Source organism: Panicum virgatum, chromosome 1N (assembly GCF_016808335.1).
Source record: "Panicum virgatum strain AP13 chromosome 1N, P.virgatum_v5, whole genome shotgun sequence".
Taxonomy (NCBI): Eukaryota; Viridiplantae; Streptophyta; class Magnoliopsida; order Poales; family Poaceae; genus Panicum; species Panicum virgatum.
Window position 1 is genome coordinate 31,346,606 of NC_053145.1, and position 23,923 is coordinate 31,370,528.

A 23,923-nucleotide genomic window follows, 5' to 3' on the forward strand; every position below is an offset into this window, starting at 1 on the left:
CGTGCTGAGCCGGAGCTGCCGGGAAGACGAACGGCACAGTCGGGGTGACGATGGTCCTTCAAACGGAGCGTAGCAAGTTGTAGACGATGGTACGCCGCAACACCAGACTTGGACGGAGGACGAGGCGTGGCGAAGAAGACGAGCAGTCGCGCTTGAGGCTTCCCAAAAACCTTCGCCCTCTCCCGGTGCAGGATCAAAAGAGTGTGGTTCCAAAGACCTGCTCTCGCGTTCGCCGGTGCACGCTGGGGCTAGGGATGGAGCAAACTACAAAGGCGGCGCAACAACGAGGAAAGGCAAACTCGATTAGATGTATTTTGGTAAAGGCCGACCAGTCAGATATATAGAAGAGCCCACGACCTCGCGTCGTGATCACAAAATTAGGAAACCGATTAGATAACATATCTCCGTAGACTTAAAGGCCAAGTAACCCAAAATAAAAACAGCAAAAGAAAGCAGCGCCCCCGCAAGACGAGGGTTAGGATTTCGGCGGACCATTCACACGGACGTCGTGCGCCCGCCCCGCCCTGCCCGCCCACCTGGCCAGGCGCGCGAGTGCGCATGTTGTAACACCCGGTTTATAAAAGAACTATAAACCGAGCAATCATATACGTGCCAGGATCAAGTCACACGTATATACAACAGAATGAACAGTATATCATAGCACATATCACGTAAAAAAGATATAATAAAGCGAATACGAAAGTTATTTATTACATTAATGACAAAAATGTCTGATACAGCGGAAGCGAAGTACAAAATACGAATAAAGCTCTCCGAAGCTGAAGCAGGGCGCCACAGGGACGTCGACCTGGGAGACGAAACACCTAGAAGTCCTCGTAGTCCTGGTAGCGCTGGACGAACTCCTCTCGTGTCGGCAGGAACTGAGCAGCAGTAGCGTAGCCAAGAGGAAAAAGTAGAGAAGAGGCAAGAGTGAGTACACAACTTGTACTCAACAAGTATAACACAAACTATGAGGCTCTAAGGTTGGCTGACTCAACTGCATTAGCTTTTAAACTTGGCAAAATTTTATTAAAGCCTATTTACTACGAGTTGATGAATTACCATTAACCCAGCTACATAGTAATTAATCAAATTAAACATGATACTACTGAGATCCAAACCAAAACCAAGCCACCAAGGTAACCCCGAGAAGCACCTCCCTCGTCGGAAGGAGATAACTCCACTAATCAAAAGGAGGATCTGGGCCGCTCATAACCGTGAGCACGGCTAGTATACCAGTTTTACACTCTGCAGAGGTTGCACATCTTTACCCACAAGTCGTGAGCTACGCCAGTTGTTCATCACACTTCTTTAGGTGAGATGGCTAGCGACTCACTACGAGGCCTTTACAAAGAATCTCGTTGGTAGGGAGTAACCGCAAGGTTGGATCGGCGACTATGGAGCAGGTCTAGTGGGCGTCAAGACACGAAGCACAGACGAGGCCACTCAGCACGAGGGCCATAGAAGCTTACCGCCCCTGCCCCGCAGGTAAGTTACTCCAAACCAAAGAGATCTAATTATTACGCCTAGTCTATCCCATTCTAGTCCTTGTGGTAGCGCTGTTGTCCCAGGTTGTCGCTCTATGAACCGGTCCTTATGGAGAGTGGCCAACCAAGCACTAAGCACCGTGCTGGCCCCCTAAACCATGTTTCTACAAAACCATATTTTAACGAGACGTGAGCCACCCAAGCACGAAGCACAGAGGGCCACTCTCAGAATTAAGTTCAAGTAAACCATTAATCAAATTAATTAAAAAGGACCAGAGAGTGTTATAGCGCAGCAACCTAGCACAACTAACCAAAATGCAACCCAAAGGTATATATAAAGGATATAAAGTGGCTAGGAATGTCCTTATAGGCATATAGTATTAAAATACAGTATGAAAATGTATTTAAAGGTGATAGGTTGTTCATGTTATACTTTCCTTCCTCGTACTGCTCCTGCTGCTGCTCAAAGTGCTCCGAAGACGGCTGTTCCGGGTACTGGTACTGGGGCTCCTCAGATGGATCAACGTCTACTCACGAACACATGGCCAAAACAAAGCACAATAATAAACATACAAGCAAACACTAACAAAAATTAAGAAACAGTACATCAATACATAAAAACAGCACACTAAACTAGTCTAAAGCTATTCTACGTGTTACAACGATCACGTGGATATAAAGAACGCTAAAAACGGAGCTAAAACGCATTTTCTAGGCTAAAAACAAGTTCTAGGGGCTTATCTGTAAGAAAACTAAGGTTCCAGGGGCTTTTCTGCTAAAACCTGAGGGCCTTAAACGTAAATAAACATTAACTCCTAGGGTCTAACTCACAAAAAGGACAGGGCTGGACGACGGGTTCAAAATCTACAAAGCTCAGGGGCTAAAGTGTTAAAATATGGGCCTAACTGTAATTACTTTTGAAAGGCACAGGACTGCGGGTTGATTACTCAGAACTCGGGGGGCTCTTTAGCAAAAGGGTAAGGCCGAACCGGTATCTACGCTTACGGGCCAGTTAGATCGGGATCGGGTGGTTTGGATCTAAACGCGGGGCGATCTAATCTCAGCCACAGGAAACGGATCCGACGGCCAGGACGGTTCGGGCGCGTGGGGGCGGCGCGGCTCGCCGGGAACGCAAGCCCCGCGGCGGCGCATCGCCGGAGAAGTCCGAATCCGGCCTTTCCGGGGTCAGAAACGACTGAGATATGGGTCGGGAGGGGACTACGCGACACGCGTAGTCCACCTTGAGGCTTTTGCGGGCCTCGGGGAGGCTGGTAGCGGGGAAATCGGGTGGAGGAGGAAGACGAGGCTGACGGTGGGCCAGCGTAGTCAGTGAGGGGAGCGGGGAGCGCGACGCAGCGTGGGCAGGTGGGCCGGGGCGTGAGCGGAGGCGCGCGCGAGCTGCAGGCCGAGCGGGAGAGGAGGGGAGGGGAACTGGGCTGAGCGGTAGCGGGCCGAGCTAAGCGGGAAAGGGAGCGGGCCAGGCTGATGGGCGCTGGGCCGCGGGGAAGGGTGCTGGACTGGGCCGGCTGAGGGTTTGGGCTGGTGTTTTGGGTTTTTGGGTTCCTTTTCTATTTCTTTTTCTTTTCTATTTCTAATTCAAACAAAGTTTGAATTCAAATATAAATTTGAATTCAAACCACACTCAAATAAAAGTAGGCACGAGCATGAATGCAACACAAATTTTTTTAAACTTAGACAAATTTTTAATTACTTGTGAAACAAAATTAAATTAAATGCATGGCTAAACACAATAAACCTTAGAAATTTAAATAAAGCCAATTAAATTTATTGATAAATGCTGAAATTTAAATTAGGGTGTTACATACCCTACCCCCTTAAAGAAATCTCGTCCTCGAGATTTAGCTGGGCTGGCTAGCAAAGAGATCTGGATATGTCTTCTTCAACTCATCTTCTCGTTCCCATGTAGCCTCAGCTTCACTGTGGTGACTCCACTGAACTCTGCACATCTTGATGCGCTTGTTCCGAGTAACCCTCTCTGATGTCTCCAAAATCTTCACCGGATGCTCGGTATAAGTCAGATCTTCCTGGACATCGACTCCATCCAGGGGTGCCTGCTCCTCGGGTACTCGCAGACACCTCTTCAGCTGAGATATATGGAAGACATCATGAACTCCTGAGAGGCTGAGAGGTAACTCCAGGCGATAAGCAACTTCGCCTTTCCGCTCTAGCACCTTGAATGGCCCCACATATCGAGGTGCTAACTTCCCTTTGACATTGAATCTGCGGATTCCTCTCATCGGAGACACCTTCAGATACACATAATCACCGACACTGAAGGTCAGATCTCTCCGTTTGCCATCTGCATAGCTCTTCTGTCTGCTCTGTGCAATCCTCAGATTTTCTCGCACAGCCTGGACCATCTGCTCTGCATCATCTATGATCTCAGGGCCAAAGAGCTGCTTCTCACCAATCTGATCCCAATAGAGAGGAGTCCTGCATTTTCTGCCATACAATGCCTCAAAGGGGGATTTCTTCAGACTGGCCTGATAGCTGTTGTTATATGAGAACTCAGCATAAGACAGGCACTTATCCCAACTAGTACCGTACTGAATAGCACAAGCCCTCAGCATATTCCTCCAACACTTGGTTGGTTCTCTCTGTCTGCCCATCTGTCTGAGGGTGATAAGCGGTACTGAAACGCAGCTTCGTATCCAAAGAATCATGGAGCTGCTCCCAGAACCGGGAAGTGAACTGAGATCCTCTGTCAGATATGATCTTCTTGGGCACACCATGCAAGCAGACAATCTGAGAAATGTACAACTCTGCAAGTCTAGCACCGGAGTAAGTAGTGTTCACTGGAATGAAGTGAGCAACCTTCGTCAGACGATCCACTACTACCCATATGGAGTTGTACCCTTTCTGAGTACGAGGCAATCCAACAATGAAGTCCATAGTGATTTCTTCCCATTTCCACTCTGGAATCTTCAAAGGCTGCAATAGACCTGCTGGCCTCTGATGCTCAGTCCTTGACACGCTGACAGGTGTCACAAATGGCCACGTACTCTGCCACCGAATGCTTCATCCCATACCACCAGAAGCGTTCCTTCAGATCATAGTACATCTTCGTGCTGCCCGGATGAATAGAGTATGCTGTATCATGGGCCTCACTCAGAATCAACTTCCGGAGATCCTTCACATCTGGCACACAGATCCGGTTCTTGTACCACAAAGTACCCTGATCATCCTCTCTGAAATGAGGAGCCTTGCCCTTCTTGAGCAACTCACGAATCTCCTGCAGCTTCTCATCATCTTTCTGATGCTGCCTGATCTCTGACTCTAGAGTCGGTACTGCCTCAAATGCTGCACTGGAAGTATGATGCAAGAAGCCCAGACTCAACTGCTCGAACTCCTCGCATAACTCTGGAGGCATCTGGAAAGCCACGGCCATGTTGAAATAACTCCTTCTGCTCAAAGCATCTGCTACAACATTGGCCTTGCCCGGATGATAGTGAATCTCCAGGTCATAATCCTTGACTAACTCTAGCCATCTTCTCTGCCGCATATTTAGCTCATTCTGCGTGAAAATGTACTTGAGGCTCTTGTGATCGGTGTAGATATCACACCGCTGCCCATACAAGTAATGCCTCCAAATCTTCAGAGCATGCACAACTGCGGCTAACTCAAGATCATGAGTGGGATAGTTCAGCTCATGCCGACGTAACTGCCGTGAAGCATAAGCAATCACTCTGCCCTCCTGCATCAGAACACACCCAAGACCATCCTTCGAAGCATCACAATATACCGTGAACCTCTTCGTCTGGTCTGGCAGAGTCAAGGACTGGCGCCGTAGTCAACCTCTTCTTCAGCTCATCAAAGGCCCTTTGACGCTCATCAGTCCACACGAAAGCCACATTTTTCTCCAGCAAAGAAGTCAAAGGCTTCGCGATCTTGGAGAAATTCTCAATGAACCTCCGATAATATCCAGCTAAGCCCAAGAATGACCTGACTTCCTTCACTGTCTGCGGTGTCTCCCACTCGAGCACATCCTTCACCTTGCTCGGATCAACAGCAATGCCTCCCTAAGAGATAACATGACCGAGGAATGGGACCTCGTCAATCCAGAACTCGCACTTACTGAACTTGGCATACAACTGATGCTCTCTCAGTCTCTGCAACACTGAGCCTCAAATGCTCCTCATGCTCTTCCTCTGTCTTGGAGAAGATCAGAATATCATCAATGAAGATCACCACAAAGACATCCAGATAATCCATGAAGACCATGTTCATCAGGATGCATGAAGAAAGCCGGGGCATTAGTCAAGCCGAAGGACATGACCGTATACTCATATAGCCCGTACTTGCAGGTGAATGCCGTCTTCGGAATATCCCCAGGACGGATCCTCAGCTGAAAATAACCCGAACGAAGATCAATCTTCGAGAATATACGAGCACCTCGAAGCAGATCGAAGAGATCCTCAATATGGGGCAGTGGATGCTTGTTCTTGATAGTGACTGCATTCAGCTCCCGATAATCCACACACATCCTCTTCGAGCCATCCTTCTTATCTACTAGCAACAACGGAAAAGCCCAAGGAGAGAAGCTGCGACGGATATAGCCCTTGGCTAGCAATTCATCAATAGTTTTCTTGACCTCTTCATGCTCTATAGGTGCCATACTGTAGGGCCGCTTCGCAATAGGAGCTGTGCCAGGCAAGAGATCAATACAAAACTCAATGGCGCGTTCAGGCGGCATACCTGGCAGATCATCCGGAAAGACATCCTGGAATTCAGACACCACGCGAATACCGTCCGTGGGTCTAGCCTCCATCTGATGAAGAAATCCAGAAGGCTCTGAAGCACTGACCGTCACCTCTTGGCCATCAGATGCCGATAAGTGAACTGTCCGCTGAGCACAATCAATACGGACTCCCCATCTGGTAAGTGTCTCCATGCCCAAAATCACATCTATCCCCGAGGAGTCAATAACTATCAAGCCAGTGCGGAATTCTACCCCCTTTATGACAATACTAACTCTGGAGCATATAGAGCATGTACGAATCTGACCCCCAGGTGAGGTAACTACCATAGTTGTCCTCATACAAGAAACCGGTATACCATGCTGCTCGGCAAATGACTTGGAAATGAAAGAATGGGTAGCACCGGTATCGAAAAGCACTATAGCGGGGTGAGAGTTGACCATGAACGTACCAATAACCACGTTAGGAGCCTCGGCCGCTGACTCGGCCGTCACGTGGTTCACCCGACCCTGTGCTAGCGCCCTGGGCTGAGCTGGGCGCCCCTGCTGTCCCGCCTGCGCCTTCCGGGGGCAAGTGTTGGCGTAGTGCCCCGGCTGGCCGCAGTGATAGCAGACGCGTGCAAGTGTCGAAGCCTGCTGTCCGGTAGGAGCTGCCGGATGTGGAGCCTGCGGTGCTGGCGGAGCTGCACGAGCCGAAGGTGCCGGTAACCTCGGGCCCTTGACCTGCCTGCTGCTGCTGTCGAGGCGGGTACTGCTGCAGGTGGCCTCTGCTGGTACTGCTGAGGAGGCCGGTACTGAGGCTGCTGGTACTGCTGGGGCGGCTGGAGTCGAGGACGAGTGTTGCTGCCGGAAGCAACGGGGACAATCTTCCTCTTCTTGTCCTCCATCTCCAGGTGCTTACGCTCAGTGTTGAGCGCGCTGTCAACCAGATGGTTGAAGTCGTCGAAGCGGAGGTTGAGCAGCGCGTACTGGAGGTAGTCCTCAAGGCCCTCCATGAAGTGCTCCTGCTTCTTGCGGTCATCCGCAACATCGGCAGGGGCGTAGCGAGCCAGCTGAAGAAAGCGATCACGATACTCCGTGACCGACATAGTCCCCTGAATTGACAAAGACAGATAGATATCGAAAGATTAACTCAAGATTCATAAGGATGGAACAAGGGGCATTAGCTCAAAAGAAACCGCTGAATGATTATATTTAAGATTACCTGCTTCAGTGCAAGGAACTCCTTCTGCTTCATCTTCATAACGCCCGCGGGGACGTTGTGGCTGCGGAAACGCTCCCTGAACTGGAGCCAAGTGAGAGTCTCGCGGTCGTGAACTGGGTGGGACTCCCACCAGTCCAAAGCTGCCCCTCGCAGCTGTCCTGCTGCGTACAAAACTCTCTCCCGATCATCGCACTGGGCGATGTCTAGCTGACGCTCCACTGCACGGAGCCAGTCGTCAGCCTGAAGTGGGTCGGACGTGTGAGAAAACGTCGGCGGGTGACCCCTCAGGAACTCAGCACGCCTGTCGCGAGGCTGCGGCGGTGGAGGAGGTGGAGGCTGAGTGTGAGCCTGCTGAAGAGCCTTGAACAGTGTTGTTCAGGGTAGCCATCATCTGCATCTGGAGCTGGAAGTACTGCTCCGGAGTCAAAGGCGGAGGCATCGGGATCCCGGTCCCCTGGGTGTTCTGACCCTGATTGTTCTGCCCCTGCTGGTCAGAACCACGCCTGGTGTTCACCATCTGATTTTGGACAAAAGATTTCACGAGTAAGGATATTGCAGAAATAAATTCAGATGGATATGATAACTCTTTGCGGAAAAAGACTCAGCCATGATAAAGTAGACAGGATAGAGTTGACTGTTTTACCCCCAACGATCTAACTCATTTTATTAATTAGTTAACTTTAGCATCTGAGTGATTTTCTTTAAACAAATTTAAACTACTAAGCTATGCAATCAACCAAAAATCCAAATTAAACATGTAGCATAATAACAAGCAGACAATTTTGACATCTTAGCCGAGTTTAGCAAAAAGACTCGACTAACACAACGCGTCGCAGAACGTACTACCGTATTATTATAAAAGGGTCACCTAGCTAACTCATGGTGGTCAGATGACTGATTCAGGCCAAAGTCTACGAAAACTATTCTTCAGAGAGAGAAATCAAGGCAAGAAGGGTAAAAAGTTAAAGAAGTCAAGGGGTATAATAGTAAAATAATTTCAGCAGACAAGGATTGGAGAGAAGAAGTCCTAAAACTCGACCAGTTCTATCTAGGCTTCGTCCTACAGTCGATACGGCTCTGATACCACTCTGTAACACTCGGTTTATAAAAGAACATAAACCGAGCAATCATATACGTGCCAGGATCAAGTCGCACGTATATACAACAGAATGAACAGTATATCATAGCACATATCACGTAAAAAAGATATAATAAAGCGAATACGAAAGTTATTTATTACATTAATGACAAAAATGTCTGATACAGCGGAAGCGAAGTACAAAATACGAATAAAGCTCTCCGAAGCTGAAGCAGGGCGCCACAGGGACGTCGACTGGGAGACGAACACCTAGAAGTCCTCGTAGTCCTGGTAGCGCTGGACAAACTCCCTCGTGTCGGCAGGAACTGAGCAGCAGTAGCGTAGCCAAGAGGAAAAAGTAGAGAAGAGGCAAGAGTGAGTACACAACTTGTACTCAACAAGTATAACACAAACTATGAGGCTCTAAGGTTGGCTGACTCAACTGCATTAGCTTTTAAACTTGGCAAAATTTTATTAAAGCTATTTACTACGAGTTGATGAATTACCATTAACCCAGTTACATAGTAATTAATCAAATTAAACATGATACTACTGAGATCCAAATCAAAACCAAGCCACCAAGGTAACCCCGAGAAGCACCTCCCTCGTCGGAAGGAGATAACTCCACTAATCAAAAGGAGGATCTGGGCCGCTCATAACCGTGAGCACGGCTAGTATACCAGTTTTACACTCTGTAGAGGTTGCACATCTTTACCCACAAGTCGTGAGCTACGCCAGTTGTTCATCACACTTCTTTAGGTGAGATGGCTAGCGACTCACTACGAGGCCTTTACAAAGAATCTCGTTGGTAGGGAGTAACCGCAAGGTTGGATCGGCGACTATGGAGCAGGTCTAGTGGGCAGTCAAGACACGAAGCACAGACGAGGCCACTCAGCACGAGGGCCATAGAAGCTTACCGCCCCTGCCCCGCAGGTAAGTTACTCCAAACCAAAGAGATCTAATTATTACGCCAAGTCTATCCCATTCTAGCCTTGTGGTAGCGCTGTTGTCCCAGGTTGTCGCTCTATGAACCGGTCCTTATGGAGAGTGGCCAACCAAGCACTAAGCACCGTGCTGGCCCCCTAAACCATGTTTCTACAAAACCATATTTTAACGAGACGTGAGCCACCCAAGCACGAAGCACAGAGGGCCACTCTCAGAATTAAGTTCAAGTAAACCATTAATCAAATTAATTAAAAAGGACCAGAGAGTGTTATAGCGCAGCAACCTAGCACAACTAACCAAAATGTAACCCAAAGGTATATATAAAGGATATAAAGTGGCTAGGAATGTCCTTATAGGCATATAGTATTAAAATGCAGGATGAAAATGTATTTAAAGGTGATAGGTTGTTCATGTTATACTTGCCTTCCTCGTACTGCTCCTGCTGCTGCTCAAAGTGCTCCGAAGACGGCTGCTCCAGGTACTGGTACTGGGGCTCCTCAGATGGATCAACGTCTACTCACGAACACATGGCCAAAACAAAGCACAATAATAAACATACAAGCAAACACTAACAAAAATTAAGAAACAGTACATCAATACATAAAAACAGCACACTAAACTAGTCTAAAGCTATTCTACGTGTTACAACAATCGCGTGGATATAAAGAACGCTAAAAACGGAGCTAAAACGCATTTTCTAGGCTAAAAACAAGTTCTAGGGGCTTATCTGTAAGAAAACTAAGGTTCCAGGGGCTTTTCTGCTAAAATCGAGGGCCTAAACATAAATAAACATTAACTCCAGGGTCTAACTCGCAAAAAGGACAGGGCTGGACGGCGGGTTCAAAATCTACAAAGCTCAGGGGCTAAAGTGTTAAAATATGGGCCTAACTGTAATTACTTTTGAAAGGCACAGGACTGCGGGTTGATTACTCAGAACTCGGGGGGCTCTTTAGCAAAAGGGTAAGGCCGAACCGGTATCTACGCTTACGGGCCATTAGATCGGGATCGGGTGGTTTGGATCTAAATGCGGGGCGATCTAATCTCAGCCACAGGAAACGGATCCGACGGCCAGGATGGTTCGGGCGCGTGGGGGCGGCGCGGCTCGCCGGGAACGCAAGCGCCGCGGCGGCGCATCGCCGGAGAAGTCCGAATCCGGCCTTCCCGGGGTCAGAAACGACGAGATATGGGTCGGGAGGGGACTACGCGACACGCGTAGTCCACCTGAGGCTTTTGCGGGCCTCGGGGAGGCTGGTAGCGGGGAAATCGGGTGGAGGAGGAAGACGAGGCTGACGGTGGGCCAGCGTAGTCAGTGAGGGGAGCGGGGAGCGCGACGCAGTGTGGGCAGGTGGGCCGGGGCGTGAGCGGAGGCGCGCGCGAGCTACAGGCCGAGCGGGAGAGGAGGGGAGGGGAACTGGGCTGAGCGGTAGCGGGCCGAGCTAAGCGGGAAAGGGAGCGGGCCAGGCTGATGGGCGCTGGGCCGCGGGGAAGGGTGCTGGACTGGGCCGGGCTGAGGGTTTGGGCTGGTGTTTTGGGTTTTTGGGTTCCTTTTCTATTTCTTTTTCTTTTCTATTTCTAATTCAAACAAAGTTTGAATTCAAATATAAATTTGAATTCAAACCACACTCAAATAAAAGTAGGCACCAGCATGAATGCAACACAAATTTTTTTAAACTTAGAAAAAATTTTAATTACTTGTGAAACAAAATTAAATTAAATGCATGGCTAAACACAATAAACCTTAGAAATTTAAATAAAGCCAATTAAATTTATTGATAAATGTTGAAATTTAAATTTGGGTGTTACACATGTGGAGCTCTCCTTCTCTCCCCACACACATAGCTTGAAGAGGTGAATACAACCTCCATATTTAAGTTGGTCAGACTCCACTTCAACTAGCAAGGTGGGACTAAAGGATTGCACAGTAGCTCACTTCCTCATGCACTACATGGGCCTTGAGATTTATTTAGAATTTCTGAAATTGCTCATGGGCCAAGCCCAAATTTCATCAATCCCCCACCAAATTTCAAATACCCATCAGAGATTTTGCCAATTTCTCACTACTGTTTATATACCAGTGTGTCAGCTAGTACTGTTAAGTTGAACTCTCGCTTAGAGCTTCAAGCTACACTCATTCACAACTTGAACAATGGACTAAGCCTTGAATTGCAAGTTTTGTGCAAACAAGATTCACTCAAAGCCTGAACCAGTACGCGACAGCCAGTAGCCTACTCCGCAGGTGGAGCATATACGTCGTACTCCCTGGTCTCTTCATGAGCTTACTAGAGATCACCCAAATCTCACAGACGCGACATTGGACATTCAGACATATATAGGTGTGTTCTTTCAAGAATGCTATGTAGAACAACATCTTTGCTCATCAAAGCCAACAGAAACACATTAAGGCAAATAGCCAACCTGCCTTACAGCAACTGAGAGTATTATTGCATCTTCACTCAGAGAGGGTCTAATCATTACTCTCCTCAGTTCAATGTCAGCTTGTTCTTCCCGAATCCTAATTCACATAGGTTGCGTTACCACTATGTCAACTTATACAGGTCTCATACCCATCTCCCTTGATGCATTATCTATCACATTCCGTAATAATCCTTTTGTAAAGGGATCTACCAGGTTTTTGTCTGTTTGAATATAAGTCCACTTATCAGTCCGGAGTTTCTCAACTTCCTGACAGACTTCAATCGTCTTTTAATATGTCTTGATGACATTGCATTATCCTTAGCACTGTTCATTTTGATTATTACCGTTTGATTGACATAGTTCATAAGGATAGCCGGCACCGATTTCTCAACTACAGGCAAGTCCATCAAGAGCTCACGCAGCCACTCTGCCTCAACAGTGGCTGTGTCCAAAGCAGTAAGTTCTACCACCATGGTTGACCGCATCAAAATGGTCTGTTTGCAAGACCTCCATGATATTGCACCACCTCCAAGGGTAAACACATACCCACTCGTGGCACATAGCTCATCAGCATCAGAAATCTAGTTCGCCGAATCACTATATCCCTCAAGCACAGTAGGGTTCCCAGAATAGTGAATCCCATAACTCATAGTACCTACTAGATACCGCATAACCCTTTCAAGTGCATGCCAATGATCAGTACCCGGGTTTGACATGAACTTGCTCAATTTGCCCACAGCAAAAGATATGTTGGGTCTCGTTGTGCTAGCTAAGTACATGAGTGAACCAATAATCTACGAATATCTCAGTTGATCTTTGGCAATTTTTCTGTTCTTTCTCAGCATCACGCTGGGGTCATAAGGTGCTGGAGAAGGCTTGCTGTCGATATAGCCAAAGTGGCTCAAGACCTTTTCCACATAATGGGATTGTGAAAGAGTAATCCCATTCCCAACCTTAATAAGCTTGATGTTCAGAATAACATCAGCTTCACCCATATCCTTCATATCAAAACTCTTTGATAGAAAGGACTTGACCTCATTGATCACATCAATGTTTGTGCCAAAGATCAGTTTGTCATCCACATATAAGCATAATATAACTCCTCCACTTCTACCATAGTGATAGTACACACATCTATCTGCCTCATTTATGACAAAGCCCGCAGAAGTTAAAGTACTGTTGAACTTCTCATGCCATTGCTTAGGTGCTTGTTTCAAGCCATACAAAGACTTCAAAAGCTTACAGACCTTGTTTTCTTGACCCTTCACTACAAATCCATCAGGCTGATCCATGTAGATCTCCTCATCCAACTCTCTATTTAGGAAAACTATCTTAACATCCATCTGATGAATGATAATACCATATGAGGTAGCCAAGGAAAGTAGTGCTCGAATAGTGGTCCATCTAGCGACAGGTGAGTAAGTATCGAAGAAGTCCTCGCCTTCCTTTTGTGTGTACCATTTGGCAACAAGCCGAGCCTTGTACTTGTCAATAGTACCATCAGGCTTAAGCTTCTTCTTGAATATCCACTTACAACCCACTGGTTGCAACCATAGGGTTGTTCAGTGAGCTCCCATGTCCCATTAGAAAGAATTGAGTCCATCTCACTTTGGACAGCTTCTTTCCAATCATCTACATCTGGAGATGCAGATGCCTCTGCAATGGACGTGGGAGTATTATCCACAAGGCACACAGTTGTGGCAGAACCACCCAAAATACTGGGCCCGGGTGCACTGATCTTCGTTGCTAGGCAACTCTGACCCAATTTGGCACGCACCGGTAGTTCCTCGAGTGAAGCCTCGATAAAAGCCACACTATTCCAGGATCGTACAGACAACAGTCACACGAAGGTGAGCTCAGAGATTACAACACAGATCATCTCATACATCTTAGAGTTTGCAGCAGAAAGGAAATTTATTACAAACCATGTTCAGAGTAGCAAAGTATTACAGAAGTCCAAACTACGCAAATTATTCATGTCTCATTATTGCAGCGGAAGAAGTAAACGACTACTAGAGAAACATGTGACGCATCGATAAAGCCCGTACGAAATGCGTCACTCAGTGGGAGGGTGGTCAGCACCAGCTGAAGGGCCATCCCACTCAACAAACCAGCTCGGAGGCAAAGTACACGGCCAAGTCAAACCAGTTATCGAATCCTCAAAGTTAGTACTTGAAAAAAACTGCCACAAGCAAGGCTGAGTATACTAATACTCAGCAAGACTTACCCGTCACCAGATATACCATAGTCCGATAACTAGATATGCAAGGTTTTTTGGTTTGTGGGGTTTGTTTTGCCAAAAAACGCCACTAAGAGTTGATCCTTATTTTCAGATTTTAACTTTGTCATATTCTAGTTGAATTAACCGTTCTAAGTTTGCATTTAACTCTACACAAACATGGTAGAGCAATCATTTAATCATACAGCAGTATTATCATCATCATGTTCCACTTATTACTCTATGTGACCGAAAACGTTAAGCAATCTCATGCCGTGAGAGGCGGACGATTCTGAATCGAATTTCAACCTGGCTAGGGAACCTAGACCACACACATGGGGATCGACTTCGCTCTCGCCCACGCTACTGTTCCCCTTTCTTTCCAGTTCGTGGACCAGGACACCCTCCCCGACTACAGAGTCCGACCACTCTGCACCCGTACGTCCGAACAAAAAATAAAACCTACTTCTACCAAGAGGGTGCAGCCTCATTCCACTCACTGGTCCAATCAGGTACTTAAGCTTACCAATTACCATATTTCTAGATATGTGGCTAGTACTTTTAAACGCTTAACAAAATGAGCCACACACCGCGACCTTAGCCATTTTACCTACACCAGCGGGGTATCACAACTACACAACCCCGCCCGTTGTCCTTATATTTCAGCGGAAGGTAAAGTCAGTCAATTCCTATATGCTCGCGAGAGGCAGGAAACCACTCGACTTCTATCGTTCCTAGTTAGCGGGGCAACTAGTTGATAAAAAGATCTGGATGTCAAACATAGGTTCCTAGGGATCATGCATCTAAGGTTTTCAATCAACGCCTAGAAAACGTAAATGCGCAAATAAAATTATTACAACATATACAAATAGTTAGATGAATATTAACGCGGAAAATAATGGGTTTTGCACCGGGGCTTGCCTTCTTGGGCACTGTCAGGCTAAGATTCATCTGGGGCTTGGCCTAGGTCTTGAGCTAAGTTAGTACAATTAAGATTAACCTCCGACGCAGCAAGAGGGTCCGCTGGAATCGGTTCATAATATCCGTCGGCAAGATTAACCGCGTCTATATGCAATGCAAGATTCTCATGGTTACAAAGTGATAAATGATTTCTTTCCTTCACGATAAAATTGTAGTCCCACAAAATTAACTTAATGATGATCTTTGTGAGTTCATTTACTGGGCAGTCATTTATGGAGTAGTAATTACCACTATGTTTCTTCATGAATGAGTGTGTGGGTTGGTTTTCATTTTGAGCATTAAAACATAGCATGTTTTCACAATTTCATAACAGAAAATCTACTCATGATCTAGTGATGAAAAATTTAATGTACAATAGCTCAGATACTTTAGCATCTACTATATAAATTTCAGCATCTAACCATAATGCATTTAATCATGAAAATTCATGCAAATAGATCACTATAAAGACTTCACCAATTTGTACAGAATGGTTGACAAGGTTTATGGTGCTACAAAATTTACAGGAGCATCTAGTTATCATCTACTCAGTGCTGTAAGTTTTTTAGATTTTATTTCCTTAGTCATCAGGGGTTATAAAATTCGCAATATCATCAAGCTATTAGACAAGATAATTTCCACAGAGAATTATACAAGGAATATGGATCTCAAAATTTTATCAGAACCTAGATATTGTCTAAACATGTTCCAGAAAAATTATCAAGCCTTAATTCTACTAGATGTATTAATTATGCATTTAACTTAATATGACCTTTTATAATAATTCAAGGTTGAAGATGACCAATACTGCATACTCAATTTTTGTCAAAGGAAGAATCTACTTTGACTAAGAGCATTTCCAAAAATCAGGATCAAATATGATTTATTTCATCCAGAACAAAAATAGCAATCCTAGTCATGATTTACTAAGCATGATTTATCATTGAAGCAAAACTCAGTAACTATATCCCAAACTTTGCAGGCATGATTCCAGAACGAAAACAAGGCTCCCGAAATAAATCTAGATGTTTCTAGGCAAAATAACTATATATGGTGAATTAAGTTGACTACACAAGAATTAAACATGGTATATAGCAAATTAACACTAACATTTCTGAAATTTGTATGGCAGCAAGGATTCAGTAGCATGTTCATCCAGAAAAAGTTTCAGAGCTAAACCATTTCTTGGTTTACCAGCATTAATTCAAGAATTTGACTAGTAGATCTAGGAATCTTTATTATTTAAGCAAGTAAATAATTTCAAACTGGATTCATATTTTTACCATAGTCTACTCTAAGCATGACCTTATTCCAGTACAAATATCAGCCTTTTTCTATAGCAGAATACTTAGTATTGCATTTACTTAATTTAGCATATGCATATTTGGTTGAGCTAGTTCTTTTTAAGTAAAACATCCTAAACTTTTTGGGTGATTGCTATACAATAATAACATGGTTCTGTACAAGTTTCATGAATAGATACATAGTACAACAACCAGAATGAAATAAATATTCTATACCTTGGATATTCATGGGTTAAATGTATCTCTGTTTCTACTCAGAATTTAGTTGTCAAACTTTATATACTGGTTCATCTATTCAAGTATAGGTGCTGCTACAAGTTTCAGATTTTTCCAGATGATAAAACTATTTATCATGATATAGTATCACTATAAATGGATTAAATCAAAACCTTAGATATACAGTTGAAATGGCTTCTAATTTTTTACAGTACTGTTATTTTATCATCTCAAGTGCACTGAAAAAGTTTCACCCAAAAATATACTATAGAACAGCAAGAACAAATACATAGTATTTAACCTTAGATTAAACAAGATTCAATGAAACACCTAATTATATTTGGTTTCTGGTCATGAAATTTTGATGCAAGACTCTATTTATAGAAGTGAAGCTACCACCCAAAAATCAGAGGTAGCATTGCTTTAGAACATGAGATACATTTATGAGCTATTTAATTTAATCTTTAATATAGATTAAAATAGAAGCAGAAACTGAAAATGTGCATGTAACAAAAGTTGTAGATTTTGTTCCAAGATTCCAGAACAGTTGAGTTTGCATTTTTAAGATTTTTTTATGAATTGTTATGTATTTTACAAGTTCACTGTTTCAGGTTCTTGAGTTCATGGATATTTTTCAATCTAGTCCCTGGACTTTGGTTTCTTCTCAATGGAGGTCCCTGGCGGACTGAAACAAAGCAGGGGAGGTTTGGCGGCGCTGTTTCCGGTGAGGAGAGTCTCCGGCGGCAAGGGTAAAGTGGGCAAAAAGGATGATGGGCTCGAGAGCTACCTTTGGGTGGTCTTGGATCGTCGAGAGAGGGCCGGAGGAGGCGGGTCCGCGGAGAGGGGCGGCCGGCGGTGGCTCTGGTCGCTGGCGGCGATGCTTCGGTGGGGATTGGATGGAACGGATGGGTCGGAGAGCTTTAGGAGGCCGAGGAGCTTCCGTTCCAGGGGTTGGTTTGCGCGGAGGAAGGCCGGAGATGGGGGTTCATCATTGGGCGCATCTCGCCGGCGGTAATAGCGGGTGCGGCCTCCTTGGAAGTGAAAGCAGGGGCGATGGGAGGGGGTGATTGGTCTGGGGAGGATTAGTATGGCGTGGAGAAGGCCGTGAGCTGCTTGGATTGGAGAAGGTGGGGGCGGAGGAGGTTGTTCCACGCTGAACCGATCTCGCCAGAGTTGAAAGAGGTGGGGAGGCGTTCTGGGCAGATAGGGGCTCGGGCGCGCGCGACGGCCCGCATTGCCTCTTATAGGCAAGGGAGGATGTGGAGGGCTTTCTGGGCTCGGCACAACAGGGGGAGGACGCGGCTGGAGGTGAGGCGTGGCATGGATGACCGCCGTGGCGTGCGTGCGCAGAGTAGCCCCCGCGTGTCGAGCGAAGGTAGGGCGAGGTGATTTCCTTCGGGGCTAAGGGAAACGGAGGTCTGGGCAGGTGGCAAGGCAACGCAGCTGGCCGGGGCTGGGCATGGCACGTGGGCAGCCAGGTGGCCGCGCCGGCATCTGGACGCCGTCGTGGGCACAGTGCAAGGAGGCAGAGGTAGGAGATGCTGGCAGTGGCAGTCTCGTAAATAGTCTGAAGTTCAAAATGCAGTTCTGTAATTTCAATTTTTCCTCCCTCTTCTTGGCATCAAATGAAAAAGTGTTGAATACCATTTTTGTTCAGTTTTTCGAGATCTACAACTTTTGTGTTATGCACTTTTACATTTGAGTAATGGTTTGAAAACTATTTTCAGATTACAAAAAGACTTAATGATTAAGGAACTTATCATTTCATGTGATTTTTGTCACTGTCACCTCTAGGCTTCAACTAGACTTTTGTTTTAACATGACATGGTGAATGTACCTATAAATTTTTGAGGACTCATTTGATTTGGTTTGAAAGGTTACTTTAACTGCCTTGCTACTAGAATTTGAACTTCTTTTTATTTAATTTGTTTACATTTTGAATTTGCTAAAAGCCTTTTAAATTAAAATATGTGTCCCAAAAATATGAGGGTGTATTCATACTACATTTTTGTGACAAGTTGAGCATGAAAGTTTTAGGACTGTTAAAGGAACAAGTTTTATATCCTCACATACTCATATACAAGGATGCATTCTTGTTTTCTATAAATATTTATTATTATTGTGTTCTAAAGAAATGTTTATGGTCCCTTGTTCAAAATTTCAGTTTGTTCACAACTCTAATTTGTCATTTAAGGAAGAACTAAATATTTTCTTACTAGACCTCCGAAGTAAGTATGTTTTATGTCTTCTTTTTCTTAAAGGAATTTCAAGATTTCAAACTACTTGTGTGTGTTGAATATTTGTGGCCTCATTTTATTATTTTTTTAAAACTAGTAGCTCTTCATAAATCAAAGAATGGTTCCATTAATCATTTCAACTGATGGTTTTCCAATTTAAATTTGATTTGCATAGAAAGTTTATAGCTCATTATGAAAGGTTTATTTTATTGCCTTATTACCACACATGTCAAGCCAAGTTTAAAAAAAGTGTATCAAACATTATCTTCAAGCAATTGCACTCCAACACATTCACACATACATTTGCACACAAGTTTGCAAAAACTAGATATAGGATTCTTATTTAAGTTTTCTTAGCTCATTTAGGTATGAGGTTATGCTAATTGTCTGGCTTTGGTTATACTGACACCAGAGGTGTCACAGCCTACCCCCTTAAAAAGAATCTCGTCCCGAGATTCAGATAAATATGCTAAGTGTGGACAGTGTGTGTGCCTTTGTTTGGTGAATCCCGAAATTAGACATGATTACCAATTTCAAGTTGCAAGGGCTTTCTCTTTTTATCAAAATAACTCATTTGGCTAGAGTGGTTAGCTCTAAGGTTTCTTATATTATCTTTGGTTGTTGTTCTACCTAATGCTCAAGTCTGGTCCAACTATTTTGTGGTCTTCAGTTTGCGACAAACTCAAAGGAGTTCGACACCTTTGACCATACGAGGTTTTAAATGGTGCCATTTTCAAGCTTGCTTGATAGCTGGGTGAGAACTCTGCTAAAAACGGGCATTTGTCTTCATGGTTGTCATAATGAATGATGTAAGATCTTAGTATGTCTTTTAAGATTTGGTCCACTTATCAGTTTGGCCGTCGGTTCAAAGATGTTGAGCTAATCTTAGAATTGGTTGGATTACACAGAAAAGATTGCAATTGGTTCCCCAAAAACGTGCTAGGAATTGAACGTCACTATTGGAATTAATTCTATGTGGTGTGATATGTAGACCACAATGTGATCAAAATGAATACCAGTACACTTCTTGGTAGTATGAATAGTGTGTAATTGAAGAAAAGGTCGGTTGTCGATAATGATCCATATGGAATCAAGTCTTGGAGAGGTGCTTGGCAAAGCAATCATGAAATCCAGCATTAGCAAAAGTGAGAGTGTAATGGCTATTTATAAGAGGTCTCGATATAGCATTAGGAGATATACTCAGCGAGAAATTTTACCAAGGGTCTTGATATATTTCGTTAATACGCAAGTGATTGGAAAGCTTTGGAAAGGGGTGACCTCTCAAGAATTGGTTTTCAGAGATCACGATTCAGTTGATCCACTATGGAGATTCGTACCATACAACTCTATCCTTGTCGCAGTAGGCTTCTCCACTCTTTAAGAGAGCTTGTAGTTGATGATTCTTTTGCAAAACAGATTCTAGGTGGTTGATAAAATTGAGCGTAAATGATGAATACAAGGTCGAAAAATTCTCAAATTTTTACTGGGGGTGCCTAAGATAATTGTGATCATTTCCTCTAGTCTACTCCAACTCAAAAACAGAGGTTACGATAGTCAAATCCTTAAGTGTTTGCAGGAAGGTTGACCCAGATTTCAGACTGAACAGAGGGCTAGTATTTTGAGTGTACGTACCAAACCGCTTGAACCCAAATTCTCAAAAATTTTCAGTAGCTTATAGACTCAGTTACCCACAACATTCATGTTGAACGTTTTCTCATGAAAAGCTTTTAAGTGGTTTGAAAAATTTAAATGGCCAGACTGCTACAAGTTGACAGAATTATAGGGGCTTACCAAAGGACTGAATTTCGTGGGTTACACTTCTCTAAAAATTTTCAAAATTTTACAGAAGTAAGGAGATTTGTTTTACTACATTTTGTTCCACAGGATCATCATATTTTGAGGTAGATGGACAGGTCTAAAAATTTGGATGTTCCTTCTGTACGTTCCATGGGTCCGCTTACATCTGACAGCTTTCTCGGATGGAGATCTTATTCTTCGGAAGAAAAAGGTTTTCTCAAGACATTCTTGTGCAAGGTTGATCCTATTCGATGGAGTTTGGTACTTATGTGGAGAAAGATGCACCATTGTTCAAAGTCATGTTGTATTGTGGAAATACCCACATACCATGAAATTAATTTTTATCATGTGGCAATTGCGGTTACAGATATGGGGTTGAATAAGTTAAAGCATTCATGGGATATATGTTTACGATGATGGAACATACGGATATGATGACTCATACTTTCACAATATGATGCACACGGCTTGGTGTTGTGTCCAATGGTAGTTAGTTGATGTGTGGGTCATGGTGTGTATCTGATGGTGCACATGGTTTAGGCGCATAATATAGTGTGATGACCATGTACGTGGGCATATGGTGCACATGTTGCAATGCAGGGTACTTAGTACTGACCTAGATAGTTTTGCTAGTTCTCTCTATTTCACTTGGCCCGAATTTATTACTTAAATCAACACATTATTTATCCTTGATATGCTAACTAGTGAGCCAGGTGAGTTGGGAAAATAGAGAAGGTATGACAGGTACCTTCAGGAATTCCTATAAGAGTGGTGGAATTGATCCTTCCTTGTTCGACCTGATCAATCTGTTTCTTGCGCTCATCCCGCAATCTTTTGCACTCCTTTCTTTGCTCTTTGCGTGTGTTCCTCCGTCTTAGTCTTCTGCGCTTGCTTTTACTGGTTTGGCTAGAATCTTGGTCCTGATTTTGCTGTGCATCCCGGGGGCATTTTGGAGCGAACTGGGTAGGATTTCCACAGTTGAAGCAACCTTTGGTTTTCCTCCTACGGGGAACGAATTTTGTGCATGTAATTTCCCATCCCGTCAAGTCTATGTCACTTGGGCCATGCTTGAGAGTTGAACTCTTTACTTGGTCATCCTTAAGTTTCATCGGAAGTTGGGATGGTGGCATTAGTGAGTCAGAGTAGACATCCCTTATTTCCTGGGTCTTCTCATTGAGCTCTTGTAAACCGACAACCTGAGGTTGGGGAACATTGTGCCACTCTAGTTGAAAGTATTGTTGCTGTAGGAATTGTCCAATTGCTAGCTGTCCCTGGAGAAGCTGTTGAAGTAACTTATTTTGGGTGGCAAGTAATTCCTCGATGCTGGGTGGCGGTGGCTGTATTCCGCTACCACTAGCACCGAAATCTTCCGAAGTACTATGGGTTACTCCCACCATCTGAAACATGGAAGCTTTTAGTTACAAATGATCCATACTGCTGCGGTGGTTCAATCGGACAAGTGTGGAAAGACATGGGGTTCAAGGAAGCATCAATATGATATGGACAGATTCTGGTCAGTTAAAGAAATTGACTAAAACGATGGATAACAAACTCCAAAAATTCTCAAACATGTACAGAGGGTTTATAAGGTAATGAGGAACATTTCATCTAGTTATTGCTAAGGCCAGTTCAGATCCTAACAAGGTGATATGTTCAGGGTTTTGAAGCGATGTCAAACCAGAAAATAGATTGTCCAGAGGGTGTGTAATTTGACCATATCTACCAAACCAGTTGACCAAGATAATTCAATTATTTACAGAAAGTTCTTCATTAAGATACCTACAACTTTCGTGTTGTACGATTTTGCAAATAAGCATCTTAAGGTGGTTGAAAATTTTGGTTTAGACTGACTGCTCCGAGTTGACTGATTTGCCGAAGGTTACTCTAAATTCGAAAACACTAAGTTAGGGAGCTTCAAAAATTCTCAAATCTTTAAAGAAGTTTGGTAATTTAGGTAGTTATATTTCATATTACAGACCAAACTCGATTTGAGGTGATCTTCATATTTTAGAAATTCGAGGAAACAAGAATTCCAGATTTCACCGATTACCTAGATGATCCTTAAGAATGGGTTTTTAACCTTTTCGATTGCGATTTCTTTTAAACATTTCTTTGATGAAGATTTAAGGATGAATGCAGATCCTAATTGTCCTCACCAAAGAAAAAATTGCCAAGTAACCTTGGACTTACGCAGTTAGTTTACGGTGGCATACATATTACGTCTCTCACTATATAACTAGTCGATATAGCTAACTATCCTAGGATTCGGTTTCGAGTTAGCGTACCTACAGAAAATTGACAGTATATAAATGAACCTTCTGTGCCAGCACTCACGAAAGCGTTCCCATACATTACTGATCACTATAGAACCGGCATCCATACAATTACCGCCGTATGGACAGCGTTAAACATACGTCATCGAAACAACGTATTGACTGAGTACCATCATAGACGGGGAATTGAATTCCAATTTCAAACCATTACTCCCCATATATTCAACCGAAGTTGGTATATGGGAAGCAGCTCAAGTAGGCCACTGCTTGAGCTCTAGCGTTCGGCTCGCATCACCGACGGGAAGGTCAGACTCCCTCAGCTGACTGAGTAAGCATACCTCCGCGGCGATGATGTAGTTACAGAATTTAAATATTGAATTTAAATACTGAAATGTAATGTGCTGGAAGTTAGCCATACGATATAAGCCACCTGATTATACCCATAAGATCCCATAGGGCTTTACGTTCTAGACTTGTCCTTGGAGATCCTAAACATTTTCAAAAACCTTAGTAGTTTTGAAGTCAAGTTTTAATTTGTTGTTTAGAAAACAAGGGTTGCCATATCTGGTAGGCTGTCTGCGAGCTATAATGCCAGCTGTGGCGGAACCACCCAAAATACTGGGCCCGAGTGTACTGATCTTAGTTGCTAGGCAACTCTGACCCAATTTGGCACACACCGGTAGTTCCTCGAGTGAAGCCTTAATAAAAGCCAAGCTATTCTAGGATCACACAGACAACACTCACACGAAGGTGAGCCCAGAGATTACAACACAGATCATCTCATACATCTCAGAGTTTGCAGCGGAAAGGAAATTTATTACAAACCATGTTTAGAGTAGCAAAGTACTACAGAAGTCCAAACTACGCAAATTATTCATGTCTCATTATTGCAGCGGAAGAAATAAACGACTACTAGAGAAACGTGTGACGCATCGATAAAGCCCGTACGAAATGCGTCACTCAGTGGGAGGGTGGTCAGCTCCATCTGAAGGGCCATCCCACTCAACAGACCAGCCCGGAGGCAAAGTACACAGCCAAGTCAAACCAGCTATCGAATCCTCAAAGTTAGTAC